This window comes from Schistocerca cancellata, chromosome 9 (assembly GCF_023864275.1).
Source record: "Schistocerca cancellata isolate TAMUIC-IGC-003103 chromosome 9, iqSchCanc2.1, whole genome shotgun sequence".
Taxonomy (NCBI): Eukaryota; Metazoa; Arthropoda; class Insecta; order Orthoptera; family Acrididae; genus Schistocerca; species Schistocerca cancellata.
This window is the reverse complement of record NC_064634.1, coordinates 155,128,690-155,140,734: the sequence shown is the minus strand read 5'-3', so window position 1 is coordinate 155,140,734 and position 12,045 is coordinate 155,128,690. Positions and strand designations below refer to the sequence as shown.

The 12,045-nt window shown below is 53.5% G+C and overlaps 34 non-coding genes across 34 annotated transcripts; 17 read left to right on the top strand and 17 right to left on the bottom strand.

The window, feature by feature from the left end:
* The first annotated feature begins 270 nt into the window (after nt 1-270).
* On the top strand, nt 271-362 carry Trnai-uau (transfer RNA isoleucine (anticodon UAU)). Its single transcript is given in 2 exon segments — nt 271-308; nt 327-362. It is a non-coding gene; the product is annotated as a tRNA-Ile (tRNA).
* A 419-nt stretch (nt 363-781) lies between these two features.
* On the bottom strand, nt 782-853 carry Trnam-cau (transfer RNA methionine (anticodon CAU)). The gene has a single exon. It is a non-coding gene; the product is annotated as a tRNA-Met (tRNA).
* Nucleotides 854-1,101: 248 nt separating this feature from the next.
* Trnar-acg (transfer RNA arginine (anticodon ACG)) lies at nt 1,102-1,174 on the bottom strand. Its single transcript has one exon. It is a non-coding gene; the product is annotated as a tRNA-Arg (tRNA).
* A 442-nt stretch (nt 1,175-1,616) lies between these two features.
* Trnai-uau (transfer RNA isoleucine (anticodon UAU)) lies at nt 1,617-1,708 on the top strand. The gene is given in 2 exon segments: nt 1,617-1,654; nt 1,673-1,708. It is a non-coding gene; the product is annotated as a tRNA-Ile (tRNA).
* A 111-nt stretch (nt 1,709-1,819) lies between these two features.
* On the top strand, nt 1,820-1,891 carry Trnad-guc (transfer RNA aspartic acid (anticodon GUC)). Its single transcript has one exon. It is a non-coding gene; the product is annotated as a tRNA-Asp (tRNA).
* A 236-nt stretch (nt 1,892-2,127) lies between these two features.
* On the bottom strand, nt 2,128-2,199 carry Trnam-cau (transfer RNA methionine (anticodon CAU)). Its single transcript has one exon. It is a non-coding gene; the product is annotated as a tRNA-Met (tRNA).
* A 248-nt stretch (nt 2,200-2,447) lies between these two features.
* Nucleotides 2,448-2,520, bottom strand: Trnar-acg (transfer RNA arginine (anticodon ACG)). The gene has a single exon. It is a non-coding gene; the product is annotated as a tRNA-Arg (tRNA).
* A 442-nt stretch (nt 2,521-2,962) lies between these two features.
* On the top strand, nt 2,963-3,054 carry Trnai-uau (transfer RNA isoleucine (anticodon UAU)). Its single transcript is given in 2 exon segments — nt 2,963-3,000; nt 3,019-3,054. It is a non-coding gene; the product is annotated as a tRNA-Ile (tRNA).
* Nucleotides 3,055-3,165: 111 nt separating this feature from the next.
* On the top strand, nt 3,166-3,237 carry Trnad-guc (transfer RNA aspartic acid (anticodon GUC)). Its single transcript has one exon. It is a non-coding gene; the product is annotated as a tRNA-Asp (tRNA).
* Nucleotides 3,238-3,473: 236 nt separating this feature from the next.
* On the bottom strand, nt 3,474-3,545 carry Trnam-cau (transfer RNA methionine (anticodon CAU)). The gene has a single exon. It is a non-coding gene; the product is annotated as a tRNA-Met (tRNA).
* Nucleotides 3,546-3,793: 248 nt separating this feature from the next.
* On the bottom strand, nt 3,794-3,866 carry Trnar-acg (transfer RNA arginine (anticodon ACG)). The gene has a single exon. It is a non-coding gene; the product is annotated as a tRNA-Arg (tRNA).
* Nucleotides 3,867-4,308: 442 nt separating this feature from the next.
* Trnai-uau (transfer RNA isoleucine (anticodon UAU)) lies at nt 4,309-4,400 on the top strand. Its single transcript is given in 2 exon segments — nt 4,309-4,346; nt 4,365-4,400. It is a non-coding gene; the product is annotated as a tRNA-Ile (tRNA).
* Nucleotides 4,401-4,511: 111 nt separating this feature from the next.
* On the top strand, nt 4,512-4,583 carry Trnad-guc (transfer RNA aspartic acid (anticodon GUC)). Its single transcript has one exon. It is a non-coding gene; the product is annotated as a tRNA-Asp (tRNA).
* A 236-nt stretch (nt 4,584-4,819) lies between these two features.
* Trnam-cau (transfer RNA methionine (anticodon CAU)) lies at nt 4,820-4,891 on the bottom strand. Its single transcript has one exon. It is a non-coding gene; the product is annotated as a tRNA-Met (tRNA).
* Nucleotides 4,892-5,139: 248 nt separating this feature from the next.
* On the bottom strand, nt 5,140-5,212 carry Trnar-acg (transfer RNA arginine (anticodon ACG)). Its single transcript has one exon. It is a non-coding gene; the product is annotated as a tRNA-Arg (tRNA).
* A 442-nt stretch (nt 5,213-5,654) lies between these two features.
* On the top strand, nt 5,655-5,746 carry Trnai-uau (transfer RNA isoleucine (anticodon UAU)). The gene is given in 2 exon segments: nt 5,655-5,692; nt 5,711-5,746. It is a non-coding gene; the product is annotated as a tRNA-Ile (tRNA).
* Nucleotides 5,747-5,857: 111 nt separating this feature from the next.
* Trnad-guc (transfer RNA aspartic acid (anticodon GUC)) lies at nt 5,858-5,929 on the top strand. The gene has a single exon. It is a non-coding gene; the product is annotated as a tRNA-Asp (tRNA).
* A 236-nt stretch (nt 5,930-6,165) lies between these two features.
* On the bottom strand, nt 6,166-6,237 carry Trnam-cau (transfer RNA methionine (anticodon CAU)). Its single transcript has one exon. It is a non-coding gene; the product is annotated as a tRNA-Met (tRNA).
* A 248-nt stretch (nt 6,238-6,485) lies between these two features.
* On the bottom strand, nt 6,486-6,558 carry Trnar-acg (transfer RNA arginine (anticodon ACG)). Its single transcript has one exon. It is a non-coding gene; the product is annotated as a tRNA-Arg (tRNA).
* Nucleotides 6,559-7,000: 442 nt separating this feature from the next.
* Trnai-uau (transfer RNA isoleucine (anticodon UAU)) lies at nt 7,001-7,092 on the top strand. The gene is given in 2 exon segments: nt 7,001-7,038; nt 7,057-7,092. It is a non-coding gene; the product is annotated as a tRNA-Ile (tRNA).
* Nucleotides 7,093-7,203: 111 nt separating this feature from the next.
* Trnad-guc (transfer RNA aspartic acid (anticodon GUC)) lies at nt 7,204-7,275 on the top strand. Its single transcript has one exon. It is a non-coding gene; the product is annotated as a tRNA-Asp (tRNA).
* Nucleotides 7,276-7,511: 236 nt separating this feature from the next.
* On the bottom strand, nt 7,512-7,583 carry Trnam-cau (transfer RNA methionine (anticodon CAU)). Its single transcript has one exon. It is a non-coding gene; the product is annotated as a tRNA-Met (tRNA).
* A 248-nt stretch (nt 7,584-7,831) lies between these two features.
* On the bottom strand, nt 7,832-7,904 carry Trnar-acg (transfer RNA arginine (anticodon ACG)). Its single transcript has one exon. It is a non-coding gene; the product is annotated as a tRNA-Arg (tRNA).
* A 442-nt stretch (nt 7,905-8,346) lies between these two features.
* On the top strand, nt 8,347-8,438 carry Trnai-uau (transfer RNA isoleucine (anticodon UAU)). The gene is given in 2 exon segments: nt 8,347-8,384; nt 8,403-8,438. It is a non-coding gene; the product is annotated as a tRNA-Ile (tRNA).
* A 111-nt stretch (nt 8,439-8,549) lies between these two features.
* On the top strand, nt 8,550-8,621 carry Trnad-guc (transfer RNA aspartic acid (anticodon GUC)). Its single transcript has one exon. It is a non-coding gene; the product is annotated as a tRNA-Asp (tRNA).
* Nucleotides 8,622-8,857: 236 nt separating this feature from the next.
* Trnam-cau (transfer RNA methionine (anticodon CAU)) lies at nt 8,858-8,929 on the bottom strand. Its single transcript has one exon. It is a non-coding gene; the product is annotated as a tRNA-Met (tRNA).
* A 248-nt stretch (nt 8,930-9,177) lies between these two features.
* Trnar-acg (transfer RNA arginine (anticodon ACG)) lies at nt 9,178-9,250 on the bottom strand. The gene has a single exon. It is a non-coding gene; the product is annotated as a tRNA-Arg (tRNA).
* Nucleotides 9,251-9,692: 442 nt separating this feature from the next.
* Trnai-uau (transfer RNA isoleucine (anticodon UAU)) lies at nt 9,693-9,784 on the top strand. Its single transcript is given in 2 exon segments — nt 9,693-9,730; nt 9,749-9,784. It is a non-coding gene; the product is annotated as a tRNA-Ile (tRNA).
* A 111-nt stretch (nt 9,785-9,895) lies between these two features.
* Nucleotides 9,896-9,967, top strand: Trnad-guc (transfer RNA aspartic acid (anticodon GUC)). Its single transcript has one exon. It is a non-coding gene; the product is annotated as a tRNA-Asp (tRNA).
* A 236-nt stretch (nt 9,968-10,203) lies between these two features.
* Trnam-cau (transfer RNA methionine (anticodon CAU)) lies at nt 10,204-10,275 on the bottom strand. Its single transcript has one exon. It is a non-coding gene; the product is annotated as a tRNA-Met (tRNA).
* A 248-nt stretch (nt 10,276-10,523) lies between these two features.
* On the bottom strand, nt 10,524-10,596 carry Trnar-acg (transfer RNA arginine (anticodon ACG)). The gene has a single exon. It is a non-coding gene; the product is annotated as a tRNA-Arg (tRNA).
* A 442-nt stretch (nt 10,597-11,038) lies between these two features.
* Nucleotides 11,039-11,130, top strand: Trnai-uau (transfer RNA isoleucine (anticodon UAU)). The gene is given in 2 exon segments: nt 11,039-11,076; nt 11,095-11,130. It is a non-coding gene; the product is annotated as a tRNA-Ile (tRNA).
* A 111-nt stretch (nt 11,131-11,241) lies between these two features.
* Nucleotides 11,242-11,313, top strand: Trnad-guc (transfer RNA aspartic acid (anticodon GUC)). The gene has a single exon. It is a non-coding gene; the product is annotated as a tRNA-Asp (tRNA).
* Nucleotides 11,314-11,549: 236 nt separating this feature from the next.
* On the bottom strand, nt 11,550-11,621 carry Trnam-cau (transfer RNA methionine (anticodon CAU)). Its single transcript has one exon. It is a non-coding gene; the product is annotated as a tRNA-Met (tRNA).
* Nucleotides 11,622-12,045: the final 424 nt, after the last annotated feature.

Genomic DNA, 12,045 nt, shown 5'->3' with positions numbered 1-12,045 from the left:
GCGCCTGCATAGCTTAGAGCTTGCCACACATCTGCCCTCGCTGTTGGACAGGTAGCAGAAGGCAAGGCGCGCGTTTTTCTGCAATTTTTCGGTGATGACAAGCGGTTGATATGCTTGTAAGTGTAGCATATGAAGCAAGAATCGTATGAAGCATCCGTAGCCAGGTGCTAAAGTCGCAGTATGGCCGCAGGTGACGGTCGTATGATGGGTCTGTAGCCACAACAGGTTGGCAGCAAAGCAAATACCGCTAACTGAAAGCACCCTGCTGTAGCCCCAGTGGCGCAATTGGTTAGCGCACGGTACTTATAAGGCAGTAGCCGTGAGCAATGCCGGGGTTGTGAGTTCGAGCCTCACCTGGGGCATACTTTTATTTCGTAGCAGCTGACTCTGAAAGCATCGGGACGCTAGATTCGAGATGAATCACCTACTTGAGAAGCATAAGTGTGCGTGCGTTGTGCGTACCGATTGCGTATTCCTCGGTAGTATAGTGGTTAGTATCCCCGCCTGTCACGTGGGAGACCGGGGTTCGATTCCCTGCCGTGGAGGTGCGATTTTTATATCGCGAAAGTTGCACGTGTGGCCCGAAAAGACATTAACGTTGTGATCGAGAAATGTAGTTGCTGCAGAATCGTAAGAAACTCTGCGTCTTAGGAAGTGTTTCTCGTATTCTCCACACGACGTCGTCGTCGTTTCAGAACTTACAGGGTTTGCTGTTGACGCTGAGGCAGCGCACCCCAGGCTTAATGATCGAGCTCGAAGCACCCAAGAAAAAGAATAATTTTAGCAGAGCGTGGTTTCGATCCACGGACCTCTGGGTTATGGGCCCAGCACGCTTCCACTGCGCCACTCTGCTGCGTGACGTGCGACACTTGGAAAAGCGTTGTCTGCGTCGCGTACCGTTTAATTAACTGTGCAACATCTCTCAGCTTGACTTGTCTCGACTTTGCTCGACTGACGCTACGCTGACGCTTGCACGAAGCGATATTTACCACGATCGTCTCGAGATGCAGCTGCGAGATGCTCAGGATTGACATTGCACTCCACGCAGGTGGAAACATTCGAATGCACTGCCTAGCTACGCGCCCGCAACTAACAAAATGCCGACCCTGCCAGGATTCGAACCTGGAATCTTCTGATCCGTAGTCAGACGCGTTATCCGTTGCGCCACAGGGCCACTGGTCGCCTTTCGTCATATGAGGCGGGTACACATCGCAGAGCAACGTGTTCTCCGTGGCTCGGCAACTGCGTGTCGTCCACTGACAACGGCGGCGCGGCCACTCTGGTCTTCCGCACTCTGCAGGGAGCTGCCAAGGAAGGCATCTCTCCTCCAGCTGCTCGGCCACGGTGCGCCTGCATAGCTTAGAGCTTGCCACACATCTGCCCTCGCTGTTGGACAGGTAGCAGAAGGCAAGGCGCGCGTTTTTCTGCAATTTTTCGGTGATGACAAGCGGTTGATATGCTTGTAAGTGTAGCATATGAAGCAAGAATCGTATGAAGCATCCGTAGCCAGGTGCTAAAGTCGCAGTATGGCCGCAGGTGACGGTCGTATGATGGGTCTGTAGCCACAACAGGTTGGCAGCAAAGCAAATACCGCTAACTGAAAGCACCCTGCTGTAGCCCCAGTGGCGCAATTGGTTAGCGCACGGTACTTATAAGGCAGTAGCCGTGAGCAATGCCGGGGTTGTGAGTTCGAGCCTCACCTGGGGCATACTTTTATTTCGTAGCAGCTGACTCTGAAAGCATCGGGACGCTAGATTCGAGATGAATCACCTACTTGAGAAGCATAAGTGTGCGTGCGTTGTGCGTACCGATTGCGTATTCCTCGGTAGTATAGTGGTTAGTATCCCCGCCTGTCACGTGGGAGACCGGGGTTCGATTCCCCGCCGTGGAGGTGCGATTTTTATATCGCGAAAGTTGCACGTGTGGCCCGAAAAGACATTAACGTTGTGATCGAGAAATGTAGTTGCTGCAGAATCGTAAGAAACTCTGCGTCTTAGGAAGTGTTTCTCGTATTCTCCACACGACGTCGTCGTCGTTTCAGAACTTACAGGGTTTGCTGTTGACGCTGAGGCAGCGCACCCCAGGCTTAATGATCGAGCTCGAAGCACCCAAGAAAAAGAATAATTTTAGCAGAGCGTGGTTTCGATCCACGGACCTCTGGGTTATGGGCCCAGCACGCTTCCACTGCGCCACTCTGCTGCGTGACGTGCGACACTTGGAAAAGCGTTGTCTGCGTCGCGTACCGTTTAATTAACTGTGCAACATCTCTCAGCTTGACTTGTCTCGACTTTGCTCGACTGACGCTACGCTGACGCTTGCACGAAGCGATATTTACCACGATCGTCTCGAGATGCAGCTGCGAGATGCTCAGGATTGACATTGCACTCCACGCAGGTGGAAACATTCGAATGCACTGCCTAGCTACGCGCCCGCAACTAACAAAATGCCGACCCTGCCAGGATTCGAACCTGGAATCTTCTGATCCGTAGTCAGACGCGTTATCCGTTGCGCCACAGGGCCACTGGTCGCCTTTCGTCATATGAGGCGGGTACACATCGCAGAGCAACGTGTTCTCCGTGGCTCGGCAACTGCGTGTCGTCCACTGACAACGGCGGCGCGGCCACTCTGGTCTTCCGCACTCTGCAGGGAGCTGCCAAGGAAGGCATCTCTCCTCCAGCTGCTCGGCCACGGTGCGCCTGCATAGCTTAGAGCTTGCCACACATCTGCCCTCGCTGTTGGACAGGTAGCAGAAGGCAAGGCGCGCGTTTTTCTGCAATTTTTCGGTGATGACAAGCGGTTGATATGCTTGTAAGTGTAGCATATGAAGCAAGAATCGTATGAAGCATCCGTAGCCAGGTGCTAAAGTCGCAGTATGGCCGCAGGTGACGGTCGTATGATGGGTCGGTAGCCACAACAGGTTGGCAGCAAAGCAAATACCGCTAACTGAAAGCACCCTGCTGAAGCCCCAGTGGCGCAATTGGTTAGCGCACGGTACTTATAAGGCAGTAGCCGTGAGCAATGCCGGGGTTGTGAGTTCGAGCCTCACCTGGGGCATACTTTTATTTCGTAGCAGCTGACTCTGAAAGCATCGGGACGCTAGATTTGAGATGAATCACCTACTTGAGAAGCATAAGTGTGCGTGCGTTGTGCGTACCGATTGCGTATTCCTCGGTAGTATAGTGGTTAGTATCCCCGCCTGTCACGCGGGAGACCGGGGTTCGATTCCCCGCCGGGGAGGTGCGATTTTTATATCGCGAAAGTTGCACGTGTGGCCCGAAAAGACATTAACGTTGTGATCGAGAAATGTAGTTGCTGCAGAATCGTAAGAAACTCTGCGTCTTAGGAAGTGTTTCTCGTATTCTCCACACGACGTCGTCGTCGTTTCAGAACTTACAGGGTTTGCTGTTGACGCTGAGTCAGCGCACCCCAGGCTTAATGATCGAGCTCGAAGCACCCAAGAAAAAGAATAATTTTAGCAGAGCGTGGTTTCGATCCACGGACCTCTGGGTTATGGGCCCAGCACGCTTCCACTGCGCCACTCTGCTGCGTGACGTGCGACACTTGGAAAAGCGTTGTCTGCGTCGCGTACCGTTTAATTAACTGTGCAACATCTCTCAGCTTGACTTGTCTCGACTTTGCTCGACTGACGCTACGCTGACGCTTGCACGAAGCGATATTTACCACGATCGTCTCGAGATGCAGCTGCGAGATGCTCAGGATTGACATTGCACTCCACGCAGGTGGAAACATTCGAATGCACTGCCTAGCTACGCGCCCGCAACTAACAAAATGCCGACCCTGCCAGGATTCGAACCTGGAATCTTCTGATCCGTAGTCAGACGCGTTATCCGTTGCGCCACAGGGCCACTGGTCGCCTTTCGTCATATGAGGCGGGTACACATCGCAGAGCAACGTGTTCTCCGTGGCTCGGCAACTGCGTGTCGTCCACTGACAACGGCGGCGCGGCCACTCTGGTCTTCCGCACTCTGCAGGGAGCTGCCAAGGAAGGCATCTCTCCTCCAGCTGCTCGGCCACGGTGCGCCTGCATAGCTTAGAGCTTGCCACACATCTGCCCTCGCTGTTGGACAGGTAGCAGAAGGCAAGGCGCGCGTTTTTCTGCAATTTTTCGGTGATGACAAGCGGTTGATATGCTTGTAAGTGTAGCATATGAAGCAAGAATCGTATGAAGCATCCGTAGCCAGGTGCTAAAGTCGCAGTATGGCCGCAGGTGACGGTCGTATGATGGGTCGGTAGCCACAACAGGTTGGCAGCAAAGCAAATACCGCTAACTGAAAGCACCCTGCTGTAGCCCCAGTGGCGCAATTGGTTAGCGCACGGTACTTATAAGGCAGTAGCCGTGAGCAATGCCGGGGTTGTGAGTTCGAGCCTCACCTGGGGCATACTCTTATTTCGTAGCAGCTGACTCTGAAAGCATCGGGACGCTAGATTTGAGATGAATCACCTACTTGAGAAGCATAAGTGTGCGTGCGTTGTGCGTACCGATTGCGTATTCCTCGGTAGTATAGTGGTTAGTATCCCCGCCTGTCACGCGGGAGACCGGTGTTCGATTCCCCGCCGGGGAGGTGCGATTTTTATATCGCGAAAGTTGCACGTGTGGCCCGAAAAGACATTAACGTTGTGATCGAGAAATGTAGTTGCTGCAGAATCGTAAGAAACTCTGCGTCTTAGGAAGTGTTTCTCGTATTCTCCACACGACGTCGTCGTCGTTTCAGAACTTACAGGGTTTGCTGTTGACGCTGAGTCAGCGCACCCCAGGCTTAATGATCGAGCTCGAAGCACCCAAGAAAAAGAATAATTTTAGCAGAGCGTGGTTTCGATCCACGGACCTCTGGGTTATGGGCCCAGCACGCTTCCACTGCGCCACTCTGCTGCGTGACGTGCGACACTTGGAAAAGCGTTGTCTGCGTCGCGTACCGTTTAATTAACTGTGCAACATCTCTCAGCTTGACTTGTCTCGACTTTGCTCGACTGACGCTACGCTGACGCTTGCACGAAGCGATATTTACCACGATCGTCTCGAGATGCAGCTGCGAGATGCTCAGGATTGACATTGCACTCCACGCAGGTGGAAACATTCGAATGCACTGCCTAGCTACGCGCCCGCAACTAACAAAATGCCGACCCTGCCAGGATTCGAACCTGGAATCTTCTGATCCGTAGTCAGACGCGTTATCCGTTGCGCCACAGGGCCACTGGTCGCCTTTCGTCATATGAGGCGGGTACACATCGCAGAGCAACGTGTTCTCCGTGGCTCGGCAACTGCGTGTCGTCCACTGACAACGGCGGCGCGGCCACTCTGGTCTTCCGCACTCTGCAGGGAGCTGCCAAGGAAGGCATCTCTCCTCCAGCTGCTCGGCCACGGTGCGCCTGCATAGCTTAGAGCTTGCCACACATCTGCCCTCGCTGTTGGACAGGTAGCAGAAGGCAAGGCGCGCGTTTTTCTGCAATTTTTCGGTGATGACAAGCGGTTGATATGCTTGTAAGTGTAGCATATGAAGCAAGAATCGTATGAAGCATCCGTAGCCAGGTGCTAAAGTCGCAGTATGGCCGCAGGTGACGGTCGTATGATGGGTCGGTAGCCACAACAGGTTGGCAGCAAAGCAAATACCGCTAACTGAAAGCACCCTGCTGTAGCCCCAGTGGCGCAATTGGTTAGCGCACGGTACTTATAAGGCAGTAGCCGTGAGCAATGCCGGGGTTGTGAGTTCGAGCCTCACCTGGGGCATACTTTTATTTCGTAGCAGCTGACTCTGAAAGCATCGGGACGCTAGATTTGAGATGAATCACCTACTTGAGAAGCATAAGTGTGCGTGCGTTGTGCGTACCGATTGCGTATTCCTCGGTAGTATAGTGGTTAGTATCCCCGCCTGTCACGCGGGAGACCGGGGTTCGATTCCCCGCCGGGGAGGTGCGATTTTTATATCGCGAAAGTTGCACGTGTGGCCCGAAAAGACATTAACGTTGTGATCGAGAAATGTAGTTGCTGCAGAATCGTAAGAAACTCTGCGTCTTAGGAAGTGTTTCTCGTATTCTCCACACGACGTCGTCGTCGTTTCAGAACTTACAGGGTTTGCTGTTGACGCTGAGTCAGCGCACCCCAGGCTTAATGATCGAGCTCGAAGCACCCAAGAAAAAGAATAATTTTAGCAGAGCGTGGTTTCGATCCACGGACCTCTGGGTTATGGGCCCAGCACGCTTCCACTGCGCCACTCTGCTGCGTGACGTGCGACACTTGGAAAAGCGTTGTCTGCGTCGCGTACCGTTTAATTAACTGTGCAACATCTCTCAGCTTGACTTGTCTCGACTTTGCTCGACTGACGCTACGCTGACGCTTGCACGAAGCGATATTTACCACGATCGTCTCGAGATGCAGCTGCGAGATGCTCAGGATTGACATTGCACTCCACGCAGGTGGAAACATTCGAATGCACTGCCTAGCTACGCGCCCGCAACTAACAAAATGCCGACCCTGCCAGGATTCGAACCTGGAATCTTCTGATCCGTAGTCAGACGCGTTATCCGTTGCGCCACAGGGCCACTGTTCGCCTTTCGTCATATGAGGCGGGTACACATCGCAGAGCAACGTGTTCTCCGTGGCTCGGCAACTGCGTGTCGTCCACTGACAACGGCGGCGCGGCCACTCTGGTCTTCCGCACTCTGCAGGGAGCTGCCAAGGAAGGCATCTCTCCTCCAGCTGCTCGGCCACGGTGCGCCTGCATAGCTTAGAGCTTGCCACACATCTGCCCTCGCTGTTGGACAGGTAGCAGAAGGCAAGGCGCGCGTTTTTCTGCAATTTTTCGGTGATGACAAGCGGTTGATATGCTTGTAAGTGTAGCATATGAAGCAAGAATCGTATGAAGCATCCGTAGCCAGGTGCTAAAGTCGCAGTATGGCCGCAGGTGACGGTCGTATGATGGGTCGGTAGCCACAACAGGTTGGCAGCAAAGCAAATACCGCTAACTGAAAGCACCCTGCTGTAGCCCCAGTGGCGCAATTGGTTAGCGCACGGTACTTATAAGGCAGTAGCCGTGAGCAATGCCGGGGTTGTGAGTTCGAGCCTCACCTGGGGCATACTTTTATTTCGTAGCAGCTGACTCTGAAAGCATCGGGACGCTAGATTTGAGATGAATCACCTACTTGAGAAGCATAAGTGTGCGTGCGTTGTGCGTACCGATTGCGTATTCCTCGGTAGTATAGTGGTTAGTATCCCCGCCTGTCACGCGGGAGACCGGGGTTCGATTCCCCGCCGGGGAGGTGCGATTTTTATATCGCGAAAGTTGCACGTGTGGCCCGAAAAGACATTAACGTTGTGATCGAGAAATGTAGTTGCTGCAGAATCGTAAGAAACTCTGCGTCTTAGGAAGTGTTTCTCGTATTCTCCACACGACGTCGTCGTCGTTTCAGAACTTACAGGGTTTGCTGTTGACGCTGAGTCAGCGCACCCCAGGCTTAATGATCGAGCTCGAAGCACCCAAGAAAAAGAATAATTTTAGCAGAGCGTGGTTTCGATCCACGGACCTCTGGGTTATGGGCCCAGCACGCTTCCACTGCGCCACTCTGCTGCGTGACGTGCGACACTTGGAAAAGCGTTGTCTGCGTCGCGTACCGTTTAATTAACTGTGCAACATCTCTCAGCTTGACTTGTCTCGACTTTGCTCGACTGACGCTACGCTGACGCTTGCACGAAGCGATATTTACCACGATCGTCTCGAGATGCAGCTGCGAGATGCTCAGGATTGACATTGCACTCCACGCAGGTGGAAACATTCGAATGCACTGCCTAGCTACGCGCCCGCAACTAACAAAATGCCGACCCTGCCAGGATTCGAACCTGGAATCTTCTGATCCGTAGTCAGACGCGTTATCCGTTGCGCCACAGGGCCACTGGTCGCCTTTCGTCATATGAGGCGGGTACACATCGCAGAGCAACGTGTTCTCCGTGGCTCGGCAACTGCGTGTCGTCCACTGACAACGGCGGCGCGGCCACTCTGGTCTTCCGCACTCTGCAGGGAGCTGCCAAGGAAGGCATCTCTCCTCCAGCTGCTCGGCCACGGTGCGCCTGCATAGCTTAGAGCTTGCCACACATCTGCCCTCGCTGTTGGACAGGTAGCAGAAGGCAAGGCGCGCGTTTTTCTGCAATTTTTCGGTGATGACAAGCGGTTGATATGCTTGTAAGTGTAGCATATGAAGCAAGAATCGTATGAAGCATCCGTAGCCAGGTGCTAAAGTCGCAGTATGGCCGCAGGTGACGGTCGTATGATGGGTCGGTAGCCACAACAGGTTGGCAGCAAAGCAAATACCGCTAACTGAAAGCACCCTGCTGTAGCCCCAGTGGCGCAATTGGTTAGCGCACGGTACTTATAAGGCAGTAGCCGTGAGCAATGCCGGGGTTGTGAGTTCGAGCCTCACCTGGGGCATACTTTTATTTCGTAGCAGCTGACTCTGAAAGCATCGGGACGCTAGATTTGAGATGAATCACCTACTTGAGAAGCATAAGTGTGCGTGCGTTGTGCGTACCGATTGCGTATTCCTCGGTAGTATAGTGGTTAGTATCCCCGCCTGTCACGCGGGAGACCGGGGTTCGATTCTCCGCCGGGGAGGTGCGATTTTTATATCGCGAAAGTTGCACGTGTGGCCCGAAAAGACATTAACGTTGTGATCGAGAAATGTAGTTGCTGCAGAATCGTAAGAAACTCTGCGTCTTAGGAAGTGTTTCTCGTATTCTCCACACGACGTCGTCGTCGTTTCAGAACTTACAGGGTTTGCTGTTGACGCTGAGTCAGCGCACCCCAGGCTTAATGATCGAGCTCGAAGCACCCAAGAAAAAGAATAATTTTAGCAGAGCGTGGTTTCGATCCACGGACCTCTGGGTTATGGGCCCAGCACGCTTCCACTGCGCCACTCTGCTGCGTGACGTGCGACACTTGGAAAAGCGTTGTCTGCGTCGCGTACCGTTTAATTAACTGTGCAACATCTCTCAGCTTGACTTGTCTCGACTTTGCTCGACTGACGCTACGCTGACGCTTGCACGAAGCGATATTTACCACGATCGTCTCGAGATGCAGCTGCAAGATGCTCAGGATTGACATTGCACTCCACGCAGGTGGAAACATTCGAATGCACTGCCTAGCTACGCGCCCGCAACTAACAAAATGCCGACCCTGCCAGGATTCGAACCTGGAATCTTCTGATCCGTAGTCAGACGCGTTATCCGTTGCGCCACAGGGCCACTGGTCGCCTTTCGTCATATGAGGCGGGTACACATCGCAGAGCAACGTGTTCTCCGTGGCTCGGCAACTGCGTGTCGTCCACTGACAACGGCGGCGCGGCCACTCTGGTCTTCCGCACTCTGCAGGGAGCTGCCAAGGAAGGCATCTCTCCTCCAGCTGCTCGGCCACGGTGCGCCTGCATAGCTTAGAGCTTGCCACACATCTGCCCTCGCTGTTGGACAGGTAGCAGAAGGCAAGGCGCGCGTTTTTCTGCAATTTTTCGGTGATGACAAGCGGTTGATATGCTTGTAAGTGTAGCATATGAAGCAAGAATCGTATGAAGCATCCGTAGCCAGGTGCTAAAGTCGCAGTATGGCCGCAGGTGACGGTCGTATGATGGGTCGGTAGCCACAACAGGTTGGCAGCAAAGCAAATACCGCTAACTGAAAGCACCCTGCTGTAGCCCCAGTGGCGCAATTGGTTAGCGCACGGTACTTATAAGGCAGTAGCCGTGAGCAATGCCGGGGTTGTGAGTTCGAGCCTCACCTGGGGCATACTTTTATTTCGTAGCAGCTGACTCTGAAAGCATCGGGACGCTAGATTTGAGATGAATCACCTACTTGAGAAGCATAAGTGTGCGTGCGTTGTGCGTACCGATTGCGTATTCCTCGGTAGTATAGTGGTTAGTATCCCCGCCTGTCACGCGGGAGACCGGGGTTCGATTCACCGCCGGGGAGGTGCGATTTTTATATCGCGAAAGTTGCACGTGTGGCCCGAAAAGACATTAACGTTGTGATCGAGAAATGTAGTTGCTGCAGAATCGTAAGAAACTCTGCGTCTTAGGAAGTGTTTCTCGTATTCTCCACACGACGTCGTCGTCGTTTCAGAACTTACAGGGTTTGCTGTTGACGCTGAGTCAGCGCACCCCAGGCTTAATGATCGAGCTCGAAGCACCCAAGAAAAAGAATAATTTTAGCAGAGCGTGGTTTCGATCCACGGACCTCTGGGTTATGGGCCCAGCACGCTTCCACTGCGCCACTCTGCTGCGTGACGTGCGACACTTGGAAAAGCGTTGTCTGCGTCGCGTACCGTTTAATTAACTGTGCAACATCTCTCAGCTTGACTTGTCTCGACTTTGCTCGACTGACGCTACGCTGACGCTTGCACGAAGCGATATTTACCACGATCGTCTCGAGATGCAGCTGCGAGATGCTCAGGATTGACATTGCACTCCACGCAGGTGGAAACATTCGAATGCACTGCCTAGCTACGCGCCCGCAACTAACAAAATGCCGACCCTGCCAGGATTCGAACCTGGAATCTTCTGATCCGTAGTCAGACGCGTTATCCGTTGCGCCACAGGGCCACTGGTCGCCTTTCGCCATATGAGGCGGGTACACATCGCAGAGCAACGTGTTCTCCGTGGCTCGGCAACTGCGTGTCGTCCACTGACAACGGCGGCGCGGCCACTCTGGTCTTCCGCACTCTGCAGGGAGCTGCCAAGGAAGGCATCTCTCCTCCAGCTGCTCGGCCACGGTGCGCCTGCATAGCTTAGAGCTTGCCACACATCTGCCCTCGCTGTTGGACAGGTAGCAGAAGGCAAGGCGCGCGTTTTTCTGCAATTTTTCGGTGATGACAAGCGGTTGATATGCTTGTAAGTGTAGCATATGAAGCAAGAATCGTATGAAGCATCCGTAGCCAGGTGCTAAAGTCGCAGTATGGCCGCAGGTGACGGTCGTATGATGGGTCGGTAGCCACAACAGGTTGGCAGCAAAGCAAATACCGCTAACTGAAAGCACCCTGCTGTAGCCCCAGTGGCGCAATTGGTTAGCGCACGGTACTTATAAGGCAGTAGCCGTGAGCAATGCCGGGGTTGTGAGTTCGAGCCTCACCTGGGGCATACTTTTATTTCGTAGCAGCTGACTCTGAAAGCATCGGGACGCTAGATTTGAGATGAATCACCTACTTGAGAAGCATAAGTGTGCGTGCGTTGTGCGTACCGATTGCGTATTCCTCGGTAGTATAGTGGTTAGTATCCCCGCCTGTCACGCGGGAGACCGGGGTTCGATTCCCCGCCGGGGAGGTGCGATTTTTATATCGCGAAAGTTGCACGTGTGGCCCGAAAAGACATTAACGTTGTGATCGAGAAATGTAGTTGCTGCAGAATCGTAAGAAACTCTGCGTCTTAGGAAGTGTTTCTCGTATTCTCCACACGACGTCGTCGTCGTTTCAGAACTTACAGGGTTTGCTGTTGACGCTGAGTCAGCGCACCCCAGGCTTAATGATCGAGCTCGAAGCACCCAAGAAAAAGAATAATTTTAGCAGAGCGTGGTTTCGATCCACGGACCTCTGGGTTATGGGCCCAGCACGCTTCCACTGCGCCACTCTGCTGCGTGACGTGCGACACTTGGAAAAGCGTTGTCTGCGTCGCGTACCGTTTAATTAACTGTGCAACATCTCTCAGCTTGACTTGTCTCGACTTTGCTCGACTGACGCTACGCTGACGCTTGCACGAAGCGATATTTACCACGATCGTCTCGAGATGCAGCTGCGAGATGCTCAGGATTGACATTGCACTCCACGCAGGTGGAAACATTCGAATGCACTGCCTAGCTACGCGCCCGCAACTAACAAAATGCCGACCCTGCCAGGATTCTAACCTGGAATCTTCTGACCGTAGTCAGACGCGTTATCCGTTGCGCCACAGGGCCACTGGTCGCCTTTCGCCATATGAGGCGGGTACACATCGCAGAGCAACGTGTTCTCCGTGGCTCGGCAACTGCGTGTCGTCCACTGACAACGGCGGCGCGGCCAC